Source organism: Pleurodeles waltl, chromosome 4_1 (genome assembly GCF_031143425.1).
Source record: "Pleurodeles waltl isolate 20211129_DDA chromosome 4_1, aPleWal1.hap1.20221129, whole genome shotgun sequence".
Classification (NCBI taxonomy): Eukaryota; Metazoa; Chordata; class Amphibia; order Caudata; family Salamandridae; genus Pleurodeles; species Pleurodeles waltl.
In genome coordinates this window covers 195,591,466-195,603,555 of record NC_090442.1, presented here as the reverse complement: position 1 = coordinate 195,603,555, position 12,090 = coordinate 195,591,466, and the positions used below count along the sequence as shown (strand labels likewise).

Here is a 12,090-nt window from a genome sequence, read left to right as displayed (position 1 = left end):
CAGCCTCTTCGTCAGTGAATAAATATAGAAGATCCAACAGCACATTGACCACACCAAACCAACTTGTGCCCACTCTTTCCCATAGAAACCTATTATGGTCAGCCTCTAAAGCCCTATCTTTTGCAGACCTACTCAATTTTCTCAAAGCCACTAATTATGAGAATGTCTTGTCCTTCACCAAAACTCTGTCTGGGGCTTTTTCCGAGTCCTGCTTACCACTGTCAATGCCTCACTCACTTAAAGCATATTCTAAGGAGCTCTCAAAACAAGACAGATCCTATTACTACTGCAAAAACATACACTAAATCCTGATGACCTTGCCAAGTACATGCCCATCACTCACCTACCATCGGCAAGATCACTGAAAAAGTAATCTATGTTTAACTCCAAGATCACATCAATGCTAACCAGCTCCTGCACGACAACCAGTTTGGCTTCAAACCTAGCTGCAGCACAGGGGACAGCTACCTCACACATCATACGTAGTCTTATCCACAAATAAAGATGACCCCTTGCCTACTGAGACTACTGACCCTCTTAGCTGCCTTTGACACAGTGACCATCCCAAAATCATGTACTAATAGGACAGACTGACAGTTTCCCTCACTGGTTTTCTTTCTACCTTTGCAACGGACTCCAGTTTGTTTACCTCCAAGTCAAACAGGATTACAAACAGGATTACAATCACTTAAGATCCACACTGTCTCCACTTGTCTCCACTATATCCACAAGCCTCTGGATCCTTGAGACCGAAAGGACCGTCCGGTAAAGCTGCTCCTGTCATCTTCAATTTTTACAGGGAGCCGTTTGGTGCTTTAATCACAGATTATAGCATCAAGATTCACCAATATACACACCTGTACTTGAAAGTATTTTCTGCTTCAGCCATCCAGTGCTTCAGACACTGCCTGTACATCATCCAGACCTGGATGGCCATGCCTACCTGATGCTCAACCCAAGATAGAATTAATGTTATTAGTCACAAACTACAACAAGAGACAGTGCAAACCTGGCTCAGTGATATGAATGATGACTGTTTCGAACCCCAACTTTCACTTGGAGCCATGCTGGACACCAATCTCACCATCAAGGATCACACTGTAAAAATAGGGAAGACCATCTGGTACCAGCTTTCTCTTCTAAAGAAAGCAAAACCATTTCTTCGATACAGTGACTTTAGAACTGCTGTTCAAGCCCTCATTGTCTTACACCTGGATGAAAGTAACACCCTGCTCTGTGGCCTACCAGACTATAGACTGGCACCCCACAGGGGCATCCTACACGTCTCAACTTGTTTCATCTAGGTCCTGAAGTAATATGATCACATCCCCCCCATCCTGATGGAACTCCACTGGCTCCCCTTGCCAGCCCACACCATCTCGAAAACCAGCTGAATTGTTCACAAAGCCATCATGACCAGCACCTCTGCTTATCTTGCAGACAAGCTCACACTCTGGTGGGTCTTGGCACATCTGCAGCTAGGGCACCACCAGGCTGCAGACTTGAGAAGTGTTTAAAAGAAAAAACAAGACAGAATGCCTTTTCTATCTATGCAGCTTGGATCTAGAACAACATTTGTATTCATCAGGATCATCTCAATACTGTTCAAATTTATGAAAGATTTGAAGACTCACCTCCTTAAAGAACAGCACAACACAACGAATTAATAATCTACAGCCCAGCTGCCTTTTCTTTGGCATGTCAACTTTTTACTTTTTGTTTGCTTTGACCCTGTACAACACTTCGCTGACTTTTGGCAAGATCCTTGCCTTGCTGTAGAAACAGCATGTGCATCCACACATTTATATAAACAACTGCCTAAATATCAGCACAACAGCAGAGCCAGCACAGCTGATGGATTTCGTATGATGGAGGAAACCTTACAGATATAGTTTTGCAATGTTATGGAAGCCAATGATGTAGTCCTGGTAATACAAGGACTTTCCTATCCTGGTAATAAATGCATCTGGCGCTCAACTGCTCTTTGATTAAAGGAAGGACTTGCAAGTAAGCTTAAAGGCACAGTGACTGCACCGTGGCTGTGGTTCTATGGACATTGATCTATCAAGCAGGCATCATATTCCCTGCCCTTTCTAGTTGAAAGTCTATCTATGTCAGCTTGCTGTAGAATAATCTGTTTTTTATATGATACTTTAATCCTATCAGCCCACTGTTAAAGCTACGCAGGTTTATGCAGCTATTTCCATCCAATTGCTATTGTCCCAATTATGGTCCCGGTTATGAAGTAGTCTGCAAGATGTGGCGGAAAGAGCTAGGCTGGAAATACTATTTCCAGCAGCTCTTTTGGCCATATTTACTGTTTGAACCTGTAATTTGGGGAAGAATTGGAAGAAACGTTTCTGGCAGCATGTCAATAACGTTTCTTCGAAGTTTAGATCTAGATACTAATAATCATGTCACATATTCTTCTTGTTCCATGCCATTCATTTTCATTGTGAGTAGTTAGAGAGTTTACATACTTTCTGAACTCTATCACATATTATCCATGAGATCTAAGCAGTTAACTAGTGACTAAGGACCTACTCGAAGTTTACTCAACTAACATCACACGTTTCTACTGTTCAATACTTTCATTGATCTATCTACGAAGGCTACATCTCTGACTCTTCCCCCATTCCCAGCACTGCTCTACAGTTTAGGCACCAAATACAAAGCTGGACACCCCAATCACTTGGCTGGGACACCGCAAATGGATGTTTTAGATAACTGTCCAGCTACTCATGTAGCACTGCTTAGCCTTTTCCATTTTTTAAAAAGGTGGTGTTCTTTCTGCGTTTTTATCCAACTCAGAACGAAGATATCTGATGCATTGAATCCCACCTCCTTTTCATGCTTTCCTCTGTTTTTCTGCTGTCTTTGTAGACTTGTGGTAGTGGTTTTTGCTGCGCATTCTGAACCTGAGGCCTGCTGATCAAGCCTCGGAGATGTGCACTGTTAGAAGATGACGATCCCTCTCCCTTTCAGTGCAGCCCTGGTAACGCACACAGGCTTCTTACACTTGGACAAGTCAGGCTGCTGACACTGGCACCTTTCTGGCAGATGGTTATTTTTCTAAGACCAGCTCTTTCTGCCTGTTCCTTTTCCACCAATATTTAAAGTTAAGATCCTTGTACTAGTGTGTAGCATCTCATTCGTTTTCCTCATGCTATTTGAGTTGTTGTTCTGCTATAGTCCTGCCAACTCCAGTTCTGCTCCAGTCCTGATCTTTCCCAGAACCACAGATCCACCCTTGCGAGAATAGTGCCCCAATTTAAATTGGGTACTTTGAAAGCTTTATTTCCTTTTGGGCTTTTGACTTCTCCATTCTTGTGGTGTCTGGCACTGTTTTCCAGAGGGCATCCTGTTGATATCCATTATTATGCCGAAGACGGTCACCCTTTACTAAGAGCCTCTATAAAAAGAGGTAAAAGAACAATATCTATGTCCAGTTGTTGACATAAATCTGTAGCCATATGTAGTCAAAATGTAGCATATAATTATTTCATTAAATTGTTTTTTTCTATGATGGTGGCAGCTGATGAGATTCGGCCCACACGCTGATATGAAGTTATGAAAGAGGATACTGAATTAAAAGGCAAATTGTAGATATCTCACCATTTCTTATATAATAGAGAAAAAATAAGTTACCCGATTTTTAGTCTTAAGTTGAATTACCATAAAGTCCTATTTCTGTGTGCTAGCAGAAATGTAATAAAAGAATCGGCAAGAAGACCATTTGACATCACTCAGATAGCCCCATTAAAGCTGATGATGTGTCAGGGGAAGGGGACGAGATGCAGAAGGGGTTATGTTTACTGTGTGCACTGGCTGCTGCGTTTCCTTTCTGCTCCATTCAAACTGAAGGCCCATCACAAGCACCAGGACTCTCCCTACCTAAAGAGGTGCAAAGAAAAGAGCAGGAAAAATGATCCTCAGACGTGGTGCTCGTCTAATGTTTTTTATTTTTTTTTATAGGACAGTTTCCTAAGGTAACAAGGAAACCAAACGAGGCCATGCTGGCTTCAGATAAAACAGTGAAATAGAATGGTGGTGCCGTTTTGGATTGAGAAGTAGTAAAGTACTACATTTTAGAGAGCCATGCCATGGAAAAGAAGCGAGAGGGACACCAATGATACTCAGTGGTCCGCCCTGAAGAGCATATCCTCAAAGAAGGGCACGGAGGAGGAATATCCCACTTTGGGGATTACCTGTGGAGAGCAAAGCTGAAGCCCCTAGGTCTAGAGAAACCAGAGTGTAAGTAACCAACCACATATCCGGGGCTGCATCTGACCACATGCGTTCCTTCTCCTCTCCCACCACTTCCATGGACCATAGCGTATAGAGCCACAGAAGCTGTTTCCTAGAGGTGGGTGAGCCAACAAATGAACAGGGACAGCCGAGCTAGAGCTGAGCAAAGGGTCTGGCTGGGCTCTAAGAGTGTGTGCACGAGCTGAGGCCTGGCCCATAAACTGTGAAACCAAACAACATGCAGAAATATGATACTGACTCGTCAAAATTAAAAAAACGCATTTTTTTAACATTCAGAAGCGTTTCAACTAAGAACATCAGAATATACAACTGCAATGGGAGTCCATTTATTAAAAGTGATAGTTTTTTTTAATGAACTTTAAATTATTCATTCCCCCCAGCCATGTTATTATTGAGTTAAGAGGTAAGTCAGTTGTCATGTGCACCCTATATGCGCCTAGATTCTTACTTGGAGCAACATCATAGTTATTTAAATCAGATACAAGAGGTGTACTTATAAAGCACACACCATGAACTCACATATTTCAAAGTGCTCTCAAACACAGTAAGGAAAAAAGGAAACACGTTGAAATAAAATATTTGCTAACATATTTGCTAAAATATTTGCATTGGGTCACCCAATTCAGTGAAACGAGGAGGCCGGGAAAATCCCTACGTTTTCTGATTTCACATTGTGCCATTTGGCCACTATATGGGTATCTATTTACTTCTCCTGTTTTACATTAAAGGTTAATGTTTTTTTCATTAATTCTTGGTGCATTAGGTTAGAGCGTGGATGGCAGGCAGAAGGAGCATTAAAGCTCCGATCTTTTTGGGCTTGAGGGTCCAGCAGGACCTAGAAGGAATCCACACCCAGACGTGTGCCTCGAACCAAGCTTGAGCTTTCAGTAACTCCCCCACCATTACTGTTTCCAGGCAGATTCAGTGAAACTGTGTCAGCATACTCACACTCACTGATTTGCTCCTCTGGGCCAGAGGCCCAAGGACACCTCACTGAGACTGGTAGCCAAGCCACCACTCAATAAAGAGTCAGCATCTCTGTTCTTGTGCCTCAGCCGACCATTATCCAGCTAATCAATTCATGAAGTTCCTCAACCAATCCAAGGTCACCAACCTTTTGCTTTAAAAACTGAATATATTTCCATTTACCTGCGTGGTTGGGAGCACCTGCCTGCCACAAGATCTTGGCCTCCTTTCCGTAAGTATAGGGAAAAAAGACTTCCTAAAGAAAGAATACCAACCGATCTTAGTCTTAAGTAAAAGACTTCCCAAGGATATTGCCATAATACCACAGACAGTGTACTACAATGGCTTCAGTCACTGGCGCACACATAGGAATGGAACCAGCTCTACATGCCTTTGCATCCGCTCCTTCACAAGACCTTCGTTGAAGTTGCATCTGCGTAGATCAGAATGGACCTGCCTTGCTTAGGCCTGGGACGATGCAGACCTAGCTTTCTTTCAGCAATGCAGGCAATGTGATGGATCCCGCTACCTCTTGCTGATTGGTTCATTTCTAAAGACATACGTCACTGCTTCCCCCGGTAGGGCCACTACACCAAGACATAATGGAATCGTACAGACTACTACACAAGAGCTACACTCTTGCAGAATATCTGCTCACAGTGAAGAATACTAAACCGAGACAATTGATGGAAAAGTACAGGCCCTGAAAGGCCAAATCTATGAACAATGTGATCTGGGCTCTGTAGAAATCAAGTTGCCCGTCCTCATACACCCTCTGTAACATTCACTATATGTAATAGTAAATTTTGGTCCCAGCTTCCTCCCAACTTCCTTAATTCTCTGTGGGCATAACACCTTACTTCTATATGTGCAGCAGAGGTGAATATTTTGTGCAAAAAAGTTGTACACTAAAGCTTTATTTTCTGCACATCAGGCATTACAGCTGAATAGTGGCATATCTAGACCAATGTAGATGAAATTGGAATGGAATAAGATGGCTGTGGTGAGTCATTAACAGCACTGACGTAGAGTAACACATTACATATCACACGATTATGGACAAACATCAGTTACAGATCGGGTAAGGGTAATAGTTGCACCATGCAGCTGAAGGCCAAGTAAGGATCTTAACGTTTGTTAGTTTGGAGCTCAGGAGATGAATCTTGAATGCTCTCTGGAGCTCTTGTAGAGTGGGTGTAGATCCCATAGCAGCAGGATGTGAGTTCCATTGGAGTGGTCCCAGCAGATGAAAGGACAAGTTTCTGGAGACGGTGCAGGGTGGTTTGGGCGAGGTTATAAGGTGCTGATTTATGTATTTTAAGTTGCAGTTTGAGTATTGTGTTAAGAGCTCCAAAGGGGATTCGGAATGTGCTTTTAAATTTTAAAGTATCCTTTAGTAGGCAGCAAGCCACCCTGGTGACAGTAATGAGAAGTATGTTGTCTTCGAATAAAAGGGTTCTTGTGGAAAAGGTAAGTACTGTATGCAGTGGAAAGAACTAGTGATGGGGAAGGCCCACTAGCGTGCTGTTGCAGTAGTCTATTCTTCTGAGGATCGGTGAGACGATCAGTCCCTTAGAGATGCAAGAGAGGATCTCATGTATGTTTAGAACCTGGTACCCTGCCGTAGAGGGTGTGTAGAGTGGTGTCTGTTACATGCTGTACCATGCAGCAAGCACATTAACTCTCTATGCTATTTGATGAGAAGTCAAAGCTGTGAAAAAAGTGCATACAGATCTTTCCAGGATTGTCCATCAGAATTTACTTACTTGTTATCGTACCGCACAGCTTTCTGGGTACCCACCAGAGGTCTGTGGGTGGTGTCTTGAGCCCATATGTTATTTTAAAATTCAAGTTGTTTGTGGAAATCAAGCAGGCCACGACAGAGTTCACATTTGTCCTTGCCAATTTGCAGTAGGGTTTTTCCTTTTGCAATGTTTACATTGATAGTTTCTGCTCCATGTGATTCCGCTTGCAGTGAGAGTGCCCACCCAGGCTGGAGAGACTAAAGGCCTGCAGGTGGCCAGCATCAAATCTGGCTCCACCCTTTCTGGCCTCCCAGGGAAAGGCCCGGTGCCCATTAGAGCCAGTCCGCACCCGGGATTCTGGCAAGGATGGTGAAAGTCAGGGCGTCTGGAGGGGAGTACATTGAGGTGGAAAGGGGTAAAGAGCGAAGGATGAAGTAATGTATCAGATACGTGAGTTAGTGAAAAGTCACCCAGTGGTGTGTTGCTGTTAGACAATCTGATATACGTGCCAAGATGTGGGAGGTGAGAACGCTGGGAAGGAAACGATACGTGTCGTTGGCACAGAGGTGTTATAAATCCCAGAAAAGGAGATGATGTCAGCCAAGGTAGTATAAAGAGAGCACCACCCGTAGACCCGGGACTGATCCTTGCGGGACCCAGTTGTGGTCCCCCATCAGGAGTATTAAATACTGAATTGCCCTGCCAGAAACACATCTGTAGCAAATGCATTAACCTACCACGCCATCTGCTGGGGTGGACCGTGGGCGTGGAGGTGGGTATGTACGATTGCCTACGTCGCACTGCCAATGCCGCCAACACATTCCTTGAAAGAGATTACATTCCAATGTACATATTCCCGAGGCATAAACCTATTCTGGAAAGGAGCAGAGGCCGAGCCGCAAAAGAAACCTCAAAAATGCCTGAACAGCCGACAGAAAACCGTGCCCGCGCGATGCTGAGTATATAATTTGACGTTTAATGTTTTTATTTATAAAGCCTCTCCACATGCTTTGCTCCTGTTGCTTCCCCGGGGGAGGTTTCCCACCGGCGTCCCACCCACTCCCCCACCTCTCCTTTAGTGAGCCCGGATGCCACACGCTCCCCACCCCTCCCGTGGAAGAGGCGGCCGTGGTCTTGAAACCCAGCCCCCGGAACCACGGGCTCGCCACATGAAGGAATCACCTCAGACGGCTGTCTTGCCGCCTTTATGGGTTCTTTTTTTCAGCTGTATTTTTCCCCTCTGTCTAACACTTCCCCCTCCCACTTTCTTTGACAATAAGTGGTTCCTCGGTCGCGGGGGTCTGTGCAGGGCTCTAGGTGCTGGGCGGGAGCGCCGCCCCCTCCGCGGAGGGCGCTGCTGCTGTCACCGCACAGACATGCCCAGCTGTCACTCCTCAGCTCGCGAGCGTCTCTCCTCTCCTCCCCTCCTCGCTGCCGCCTGTGCGCACTCGCACCTGCCCTCCACCTCCCGCCGCCTGGGATCGTGCCTGCCCCCTGCCGGGGGCCGCCGGGGTGGGAGGGAAAGACCTGCCCCTCTGCCGTCTGTCTGAAGTGAGCCTCGGGCGAGGCTGCCGGAGGGCGACCCAAGAGCTGGACAGAGATCCTGGGAGAACAGTAAGTTGTACCTGGGGACTGGCGCCCCCATCCCTGGCCCTCAATCCTCCCCCATTAAAAGGGTGGTTTATTGTCAATGCTTCCTCAGCCGTTCACTATCGGTGCACTAGTCTGGATAGCGAAGACCTCTCAGTGGGTTAATGCGCTGACCGCAGCGATCTTTGTATGTACCTTGCATGTTGTTTAAGAAAGGGTCACCAATACGGCTCCTATGCGCCCCTGTTTATTGTACCCCTTTGTGTATTGCACCTCCCAGGCGCCTACTTCTGAGCAGCGTGCAGCGCTCTGCAGCCCATGGTAGATCTAAAACCTCAGTGAAATACATCGCAGTGTAACGGGTAAGTTGGTGTTATATAACTGTTATAAATGATCTACCAGATCCCCCGCCTCCCCACTCCTCCCGTTTTGAGCCTCCATGACACTGATGGAGGAGCCAGGGCGGGAGCGACGAGAGGCAGCAGGTGTGCCCAGGGAGGTACGAGAAGTGCCAGGCTGGAGGGCACTGCCGACATGCACCTCCTGGCACCCTCGAGGAATCCGACCGCTGCCCCGATGCAGCCGCCGCCGAGGAGCCGGGGATGCCCCTCCCACCGTGTAAGCCCCGAGCCCAGATGTTGGCACCGAATATCTCGCACAGCATGATGCTTGTTGCACGTCTAGGGCGAGTGGTGGTGTTGTTGGGGCACCAGGTGAAAGGACGTGTTGCTGCCCATATTTGATGCTAGTGTGCAATCTGCTGCCCACTGCCGGCGGTGCTCGGCTGCACACTCCCTCATAATGCAGGACTCTGATCCCTAAGAATGAAATACTGGCTGGCGCGAGAGGCTACGGCTGGACTCAAAAGGGCTGAGCACAATACAGCAACCGGCGCACTTACCCACTCAGATGCCTGCAAACGAAATGACTTTAGAGGCCATTAGGATGCAGCCACTATTCTTCAGCCCACTAATGGACTGTCTGGCACACTCATTTAAATAAACACAACCAATGGCGGCGTACAGAGGAACCGAACACCCCCCAAAAATGCAAATCACGAAATTTTGCATGCTTGGAACCCCCCCCCCCCTAAATCGCCGAGGAGGCTTAGGGAGCGATACCGGGCACTACACGCTTGGGCAAAACCCCCCCTTCCTTCCGCGATTGGAGGAGGCCAAATCAGGTACCTTGAGGAAAGGGGCCCAGAGAGGGTGAGAGGCGTGATCTAGGAATGAGCAAGGACATGACTGAGGTAATAACGAGGGGCTGCACAGGCAGGCTCCAGCCGCTCCGATGGAAGGATTTTCGGCAAAAATATATTTTGACATTTGGACGCCCCAATACTTTAGTAGCAATACAAGCTGGAGTCGATCTGTTGAACTCTTAGAGAGCGAACAAGTGATAGGTGGAAATCTTTCAATGAAGCTGAACACTGGTAACCCTTATGTTCAATCACTCGTACATGAAAACTGTATGTATCTTCAACAGGTTTATTCTTCGCTCAGGACCTTAAGAATAAGCACCAACCGCATACACAGGTAATGGTAAAACTCTCCTTGCCATCCTCTCTCCTTGGCGTCCTCCTCCCTCCTTCCACCAACCTTCCCTTTCAACTTTAACATACTAGTTACTTAGCTTCGGTAACTATATCTGGTAGAGACATATTCTAGTTGCAGATTCCTTACCTTTGAATTTCCCCAGGCGTCAGTCTGGATCCGGAGATTTTTCTTCGAGCAGTACCTCTGTGCGCCGTCAGTTGGCGTTGGTCGACTCCGTGGGCGTCGTTGACGACGTGTTCAGATGTGATGACGTTGCGGTTGTATATAGGCACCCCTCCGGCACACTGACGTCAGTTTCTTTTCACGATTTCACACGCCAGTAGCACAGAGCCATGAAGAACACTGAGAGTGGTGCGCCAAAACTAGGGCCCTTAAGGGGAAGATCCTGTCCCTAGAAATCAGTTTGCAGTGCGGGGAGGATAGGTGGGTCGGTAAGGAATCTGCAACTAGAATATGTTTCTACCAGATATATTGTTACCGAGGGTAAGTAATTTGTACATCTGATAGAGACTTCTAGTTGCAGATTCCCTTCCTTTGAATAGATACCATCCCCGGTGGAGGGCTGCAAACCAAAATCACACCAAGAAGTCCTGTATGACAGAACGACCATAGTAGCCGTCCCTGCAGACCTGACTGTCCAGGCAGTAGTGTTTGGTAAAATTGTGCAGAGATGCCCACGTCGCTGCCTGACAGATGTCCAGGACTGGAACGCCCCGTGCTAGCGCCGTGGTAGTAGCAGTAGCTCTGGTGGAGTGAGCACGCAAACCTTCAGAAGGTTGCTTCTTAGCAAAAGCGTAGCACATTTTGATGCATAAGAGCACCCATCGAGAAATGGTCCTCTTCTGCACCTCCTTCCCCTTCTTCACACCCACATATCTCACAAAGAGTTGATCGTCCACCCGGAAGTCTTTGGTACGATCAAGGTAGAAAGCCAACGCTCTTTTTGGGTCCAGACGGTAGAGTCTCTCCTCTTCATGAGAGGGATGTGGGGGTGCATAAAAGGCAGGCAAGGTGATGGACTGTCCGACATGGATGGGTGTCACTACTTTAGGTAGGAAAGAAGCCCTTGTGCGAAGTACCACTTTGTCAGGATGTATTGCATGGAAAGGTGGCTTAGATAAAAGAGCCTGGAGCTCGCTTACTCTCTGGGCACAGGTAATGGCAACTAAAAAGACAGTCTTGATGGTTAAAAGCCGTAAAGGGCAGTTGTGAAGCGGCTCAAACTGGGCACACATAAGGTATGTTAATACCAGGTTTAGATCCCATTGGGGCATGATGAATGGGATAGGAGAAAAGAGATGTGTGAGGCCTTTAAAAAAACTCCCAGATTTAAATAGATTTAAATAAAGAAGGCTGATCTGGTAACCTCAAGAAAGCAAAGATAACAGAAAGATATCCCTTAACAGTGCCCAGGGTGGAGCCCTGCTGGGCAAGGGAAAGAATAAAGAGGAGGACTTGAGAAAGAGGAGCATATAGAGAATCAACATATTTGTTGATGCACCATGCCACAAATTTCTTCCAATAACAGGTGTATACGGTTTTGGTTGAGGGATGCCTGGCTGCCAAGATAACCGTACAAACCAGTATAACTTGGGCCCGGTCTTGCCTGATCTTCTTCAGAACATTGGGCAGAAGTGGTATGGGCAGAAAGGCGTACAGGAGGCCTGAATTCCACTCACAACGAAAAGCGTCACTGAGCGAGTGTCGCCTTGGAAACTCCAACACACAAAACAGCTGACATTGGGCGTTCTCTACGGAGGCGAACAAGTCTAACCAAGGTACCCTCCACTGAAGGAAAAGACCTTGCGCCACCTCGGGCGCCACCTCGGGATGGAGACGCCATTCGTGATCGACCACGCATCGTCGGCTGAGTTCGTCTGCTCTGGCATTCAAGGAGCCCGACAGGTGTTGAACCATCAGGGAAATGCCCTGATGTTCCAGCCAAGTCCAGAGGCGAAGAG

General features: G+C 46.8%; 2 protein-coding genes across 3 annotated transcripts in view; one reads left to right on the top strand and one right to left on the bottom strand.

Annotated features, from left to right (window-relative positions):
* Positions 1 to 12,090, bottom strand: part of CACNA2D4 (calcium voltage-gated channel auxiliary subunit alpha2delta 4) — an 861,469-nt gene that overhangs the window by 220,822 nt on the left and 628,557 nt on the right. The gene's annotated exons all lie outside the window — the stretch shown is intronic.
* The window catches only part of LRTM2 (leucine rich repeats and transmembrane domains 2), a 72,303-nt gene continuing 68,010 nt past the window's right edge, over positions 7,798 to 12,090 (top strand). Inside the window, exon 1 of one of the 2 annotated variants that reach the window (XM_069228085.1) lies at positions 7,798 to 7,939. The gene's annotated coding sequence lies outside the window, so the exon portion shown is untranslated. Of the gene's footprint in view, positions 7,940 to 8,096; positions 8,595 to 12,090 lie in introns of those variants that run through there. The other variant, XM_069228083.1, reaches the window with a different exon arrangement.